Source organism: Rhipicephalus sanguineus, chromosome 7, assembly GCF_013339695.2.
Source record: "Rhipicephalus sanguineus isolate Rsan-2018 chromosome 7, BIME_Rsan_1.4, whole genome shotgun sequence".
Taxonomy (NCBI): Eukaryota; Metazoa; Arthropoda; class Arachnida; order Ixodida; family Ixodidae; genus Rhipicephalus; species Rhipicephalus sanguineus.
In genome coordinates, this window is record NC_051182.1 from 83,138,030 (window position 1) to 83,145,322 (window position 7,293).

Consider the following 7,293-nt stretch of genomic DNA (forward strand, 5'->3'; position numbering starts at 1 on the left):
ACTCTGGCGGCTTCCTCGGACTGCTGGACAGCCATCGCTTGGTCCTTATTATACTACGGTGACGACGGATCATGAAGGTGGGAAACTACACAGTTGCAAATTTACACGCTCACAGAAAAGGGACAGAAGGCAAACGTATCAATGTATCTAGAGGTTTTAAAAGAAACCGGCTCAACATGCCTAGATAAAAAAATATTACAGCTCATAGGAGGCTAATAGATAATGTGGTTGCAATGGAAAAAAAAAGAACATAAAATAGAAAAGCAACCCCTACCACCTAAAGTAATACAACCCATATTCGAGCACAAAACTTAATAGCAACAAAAAATTGCAGAAAAAAAGTCAACAAAACCGAACGCCCCCAGAAATACATCGGGTGTGTAAATAAAGTATGTGCAAACTATGAACTAAAACCGCATCATTAAAACGTCCAGATAAAAAATGACGACATAAAACACTAAAATAAGTCAATCGTGTTTTCACTAGATTAGAAAGTAGCGCACTTTCAACTGCCCTTGCGGATTCTAATGAAATAATTATTTCAGCCAGTGAATTACAATCTCAAAGAGTTCGGGGGAAAACGACTACTTAAAGGATTAGTGCGTGTTTGATATGTGCGTACATTACGCGCATGCCTATTTCTTTACGTGCGCGAAAAAAAATGGCTGACTATATGCACGTGCATTCATAGTGCATCTTGTGATAAAGCAAGCACAAAAACCTAAGTTTTGCTATTTTCCTGCGCTGCTCGAAACTAGGAATGTTATTTGTCAGCATTAGAGATGACAATGAATCTGTTCGCTTATATTTGTTAAATATGAAGCGTGCTGCCCACCTTTGTTCTATTTCAAGCCTATTACCTCTTTAAATGCGAAGCATTTCTTAGCGAACCCTAGGCACTGAGCGTTTATATCTCCGTATCTATCTATCTATCTATCTATCTATCTATCTATCTATCTATCTATCTATCTATCTATCTATCTATCTATCTATCTATCTATCTATCTATCTATCTATCTATCTATCTATCTATCTGACTACGTCTGGGTGCTTCTGTGATCGCCTCCTTAGCTTGGTGTAGACCAAAATTGGCATGGGAGGGTAAGAGGATTCGGCGAATATGAATGTCTGGTCATTACTTGAAGAACGTAAAAACCCTGTCGCGTACGTCGTGAAACCCTCTCGTCCAGATACGTGTGGCACATACCCGTTTACCAAGGGCCGCGGTAAGCGGGTATGCGCCACAGGTGATGGAGAGTTTATATCTTCCCTAGAACGGCGAGAACAGGCACTGGTAATTTAAGAAACCAATATCGGCAGAGTGGACCCGAAGAAAGCGAAGAATGAAAATCAGTATCCCAACAGGAATCGAACCCAAGCATTCTTCGTGGCAGTCATGTATTCTGCCACAGAGTCACGCCACATCTTGAAACCGCTTTTGAAACAGACCCTAGGCAGGCGTAAGGTTATTGCAGCGTCAATTCTTGCAGTGCTGGATATCTAATTTTATAACAATGCAATGCCGGGGCAACGTCAATTGTGGTTCCAGTGCTGGCTCCGCTTTCATAAAAGTGAAATTAACTATACACGTGTATTCCTATGATTCGGCAAGCTATATTCAAGAGGTTCTCGATCCCGGAGCAATACGCTAACGATAGTTGATATGATACTCACATCATCTCATCGTAAATGCACTTCGTTGCGATAATACTCACGCCTGTGCTCTAAAATGAGTGCTGGCCTTACGCCAGACCAGAAGTTACGCTTTAAACGCCAGTGTAGTTGACGTCCCTGGTAAGGCCACGATGTGCACACAACTACTACACTTACGAAAAAACACCGATCTACCTTGTAACGCTTGGCCGACAGCCAAAAAATGCAGCATAGACAACAACTCGCTGGATCCTTCGAGGGAAACCGATTCCCACATGGCATGGGATCTGCCGAATTTTTTTGTAGCGGAGGTCTGAAACTACACTCGCGTATTTACCTTTAGGTAAAACAAAAGTTTTTATCAGGCGAGAAGTTTTGCATCGGGTGGCACGATTTTTAGTTTGTGTCCAAATAAACCAAGTTTCCTTGTCGCTGCTGTACGAATGTTTTTGATGTGGGAGACCATGTAAATGTGTTCGTGACTGTCAATGCGAAATATTTGTATTCCGAGGCTTCCGCTACGGTGACATTTGTGATTTTAAGCGTGTATGATTACTGTTGTATTTTATTAGTTATGCGTAGCAGCGCAGTTTTTTCGCAGTTCAGGTACATTGACCATGTGGTGCATGTTTCGCGGCATTTCGCAACACTACAATTTAATACAATTTGGTGGTTTTGACTTGCCACCCTTTCGAAAATCAAAACAACCATCGGCAAACAACCTAATTTGAACATTAGGGCACACACCAGTGGTAATATCATTCACATACATGAAAAAAGAAAAATAGGTCCGAAGACGCGTTTGCCAGACGTAACTGGCAAACGCTTGGACGAGTGTCCATCGATATCAACGAACTGAGGTCTGTCAGCTACCCACCTTCATCAGCAAGAACGGCTGCGTTTACTCTCATATACACGGAGACCTGTCCAATATTAACGCCATGAAGAAGCGACTAGTTGCACCTCGATGGCCGTTCACGTGTGTTCATGTGTATGTGACTGTTGGACGATACATGCCTTGATACCGTACTGACCGCGAGTGTGCGTCAGGCGCCGGGTACAAGTGAATAGCTGTCGAGGTACAACGTGTCGCTCCTTCACGGCGTTTATCTTGGGTCGACCTTCGGGCATCGGTGGGTACATCCAACGTTTCGGGGTGCTGAAGATAGGCAAGTCGCCGTTGGTGTTGTTAGGGGTTGGCCAGGTTACTATGGTAGAGCCTCTGACCGTCTAGGACAGAGATCACAGGTCAATATCCTGGCAGTGTAGATGCGTCCGTGAAGGTGTGCATGCGTTTATTGAAATGCTGCATGGTCTAAAATAAAGGCTATGCAACTTATGCAACTTTTTAGCTTCTTGGCCTAGTTTGATGAAATTTGGTACACATACTACAAATCATCTTAAAAAGACAAACGTGAGTTTTCATGAAGTAATGTTTAATAGATTTTATTGTATTAAAATTCACATGTTCCTTGCTTGTGGAAAGCCTGGCACAGTGATGAAAATGCTAGGAGGCTGAAACTACTTTGTGTCTTTTCTCACACTCTGTGTGTACTTAATGACACTTCTAGATTTTTTACAGCCCTAACAACTTTCTGCTGAACTGTCACATGTAAAAGGTGACAGGAAAAACGTGATAGAAGAAAATGTAGATGCCAAGGACAGCGTGACGTAGAACCAAGAGGATGGAAGAAGAGGAAAACGAAGTGGGACATATAAGAAAGAAGGTGACGTGGCCAGAGGGGGCCCGGAGTGTTCGAACGGCAGCGCGTGAGCTTGGAAAGCCGGGGACGAGCGTCGCCGGCCTGTGTTCCGGGCGCTCCGGCTCTTCCTCGTGCTACGGCATCGTACCGTAGCCACTGCCTGTTCGAGGACGCGTCCACGGACCTGGGACTACCAGCAACGTCCAGGACGCGCCATCGGCTTGTGCACCGAGCGCACCGACCTACGGCACCGCTCCGTAGGCTTCGACGGAGCCAGTTTCTCCTCCCGGGAGACGCTGGCCATCTCAAGGACCTGCGACGCCCAGGTCACTGAACCCGGTGCTGCCCACCCTCATCTACAACACCAGCCCGCATTCGGCCACGGTTAAAGCCTGGGGCATCGACTGGGACGCCGACTTCAACGCCTGTGCCTGCGCAACGCCTCGCTTCTGGGACAGAACGTCGCGAATGGTGTAAGCGATGAACGCTTCATACTTTTAGCTGTTTATTTCCGTTACTCAACTGATAACTGTGTTTAGCACTAGTTTATTTTTGTGTGTTACTTTTTAATGTTTGCAGTGGTTTGGGATAACAACGTGTGCTTTTCTTTTTTGTGTGAAATTAAAATAGTTGTGTGTAACGCTCTCGCCTCGTCCGTTCTTTCTAGCCAGCTGTTGTCCGAAGATCCGTGACAAAAATAAGTGGCGAGCCTGCCAGGATTCTTTTTCTTATTTTTTGTTGTGGATCGCATGGATTTCGGTGGGGCGGAAAGAATGGACTTGACGAAGATATTAGAGTTGGCTGCGAAGCTTAGCATGTCGAGTGAGGAAGCGATGAGTCTATACAATCGCGAGGAAAAGAGGCTGAGGGATGAGCGAGCGGAGAGGCGCGAGGGTAGGCGTGAAGAGGAGGAACGCGACAAGAGGAGAATTGAGCGCGAGAAAAAGTTCCTCCTGTGGAAACAGCGGACTTTGGAGGGAGGTAGCGAGATGAGCACAGGTGATAGGGGCTCCACAGTAGAAAGAGAACCTCAGAGAGCGACGCGAGTCTGCCCCAAAAAGTTAATGGCTACATTTGACGACAGAAGAGGCGACCTGGATGCATACTTGCACCGGTTTGAAAGAATAGCCCTAGGTCAAGGCTGGGAGCGTAGTGAGTGGGCGACCGCGTTAAGCATGTGCTTAGTCGGGGAGGCCTTAAACGTCTTTGGTAGGATGACCGCCAGTGACTCAATGTACTACGACAATGTCAAGAGGGTACTCCTGCAGAGATTTAGGCTGACTGCGGAGGGTTTTCGCGAGAAATTTCGCAGCGCAAAATCAGAGGATTCTGAGACTGCTAAGCAGTTTTCTTGTCGCTTGGCAAACTACTTCGACAGATGGTTAGATATGTCGAACACGGGAAAAACCTTTGAAGAGGTACGTGACAAGATGGTCACAGAGCAGTTTTTGGCTTCTCGTGATCCAAAACTGGTGATTTGTCTGAAAGAACGAAAGCTGAATACCTTAAATGAATTCGCTGAGGCCGCAGATCAATTCCTAGAAGCTGAAGGGCTCAATAATATAAGTAACGTTAGAGAGGACGAAACAATGGTCCCGGAATTAAATCGAACCATACCAAAGATGTACGGCGGTGCGCCTAAAGTCCCCATAAGATGTTTTCTTTGTAACAAGTTAGGACACCGTGCAGCTGACTGCCACACTAGTGGCGCAGCCCGCGAGACGTAGACCGTATGTCAAGGGTGCAAAAGGATAGGGCATACGTTGGAAGAATGCAGATATCGAGCGCAGGACAGGGTTGCGTGTGTTGCTGACTTGCACGCATCAACTGCAGTTTCTCAGTCCAAGAAAGAAGGGAAGCTTCGGCTGAGTAGTGCGGTAGATGGAACGCCTGATTTGAAAGCAGCAATGTCGGTAGTTGTTGGACGAATAGGGGATCGGCATATCTCGGCCTTAAGAGACAGCGGGGCCAATACAGTGCTGGTTCGGAGAAGTCTCGTGAAGGATGAGGACCTGACAGGAACATTGTCCTCCGTAACTCTTGTAGACGGAACGGTCAGGCACCTTCCCGAAGCGAGGATTTTGGTTTCCTCGTCATATTACACAGGACAGCTATTGGCTAAGTGTGTCGACCGACAGCTGTATGACATTATCTTGGGCAATGTACCAGGAGTAAGAGGCGTGAATCTTCTTGATGTTGAGTGGAACAAGCGCGACAATAAGCAGTCCATAATCGAAGACAGGCACGAGAGAGCACAAGAAAAGATATGCGCGGCTAGTTTTGTAGCGGCAGTAGAAATGAGGGATGTAGAAAAGGACACAGCAAAGCAGCGTCCGCTTCACACTTCAGCTGCGTTGCCTCTAATTATACCACAGGCAGAGATTATGAATGAGCAGAAGCATGACCCTAGCCTACAGACATGCTTTGAGAAGGTAGGGCAGCTTCTAAAAAGGAGACGCAGTCGCACATCGTGTCAATTTCACGTAGTCGATAGTCTTCTTGTTAGGAAACGCACATTAAGGTACCGACGGAAGGTCCAGCAATTAGTGGTACCACAGTGTCTTCGAGAGACAGTGTTGAGGTGGGGACATTATGGCATTATGTCTGGACACCATGGTGTGCAGCAGACGCTGTCGCGTATCACAGATAAATTCTTTTGGCCAAGTGTCCAGAGCGACATTAAACGCTATGTAAGGTCATGTGCGTTATGTAAGCGTACATTTCGAAATGACATACTGGAGCCGACTTGATCAGTAGAGTCAAATGGCTGAACCTTCGCACTCGCTCGTCTCTATAATTTGGTCGGTGTTTCGAAGAAGTCAGTGTTGTGCTTGTGATATCGTGCTATCCAAGGAGATTGATAGTGATTGTAAGAATATGAACAAGTGTTTAGTGTGGACAATCACGGTTATTTTGTGTCAGTGGTGTATGTTGGGTGCACTTAAGACAATAAGGACACTGGAAGACGAGTGTAGTGGTGTTACACGGTAAGCTTGTGACTTATAGACGACAACATGGGATCGGAGCTAGTCTGAAGACATAACAGGTTTTTCAGCAGTTTTCTTCTGAAGAAAGCTCTTGAAGGAGCTGGCCATTGTCACGTGTAAGAGGTGACAGGAAAAACGTGATAGAAGGAAAGAAAGATGCCAAGGACAGCGTGACGTAGAACCAAGAGGATGGAAGAAGAGGAAAACGAAGTGGGACATATCAAAAAGAAGGTGACGTGGCCAGAGGGGGCCCGGAGTGTTCGAACGGCAGTGCGTGAGCTTGGAAAACTGGCAACGAGCGTCGCCGGCCTCTGTTCCGGGCACTCCGGCTCTTCCTCGCGCTACGGCATCGTACCGTAGCCACTGCCTGTTCGAGGACACGTCCACGGACCTGGGACTACCAGCAACGTCCAGGACGCGCCATCGGCTTGTGCACCGAGCGCACCGACCCACGGCACCGCTCCGTAGGCTTCAACCGAGCCAGTTTCTCCTCCCGGGAGACGCTGGCCATCTCAAGGACCTGCGACGCCCAGGTCACTGAACCCGGTGCTGCCCACCCTCATCTACAACGTCAGCCCGCATTCGGCCACGGTTAAAGCCTGGGGCATCGACTGGGGCGCCGACTTCAATGCCTGTGCCTCCGCAACGCCTCGCTTCTGGGACGGAACGTCGGGAATGGTGTAAGCGATGAACGCTTCATACTTTTAGCTGTTTATTTCCGTTACTCAACTGATAACTGTGTTTAGCACTAGTTTATTTTTGTGTGTTCTTTTTTAATGTTTGCAGTGGTTTGGGATAACAACGTGTGCTTTTCTTTTTTCTGTGTAATCAAAATAGTTGTGTGGAACGCTCTCGCCTCGTCCGTTCTTTCTGGCCAATTGTTGTCCGAAGATCCGTGACATGAACAGCTGGCGGAAAATACTGTGTCTCACCTGATGTGCCCATGCAGT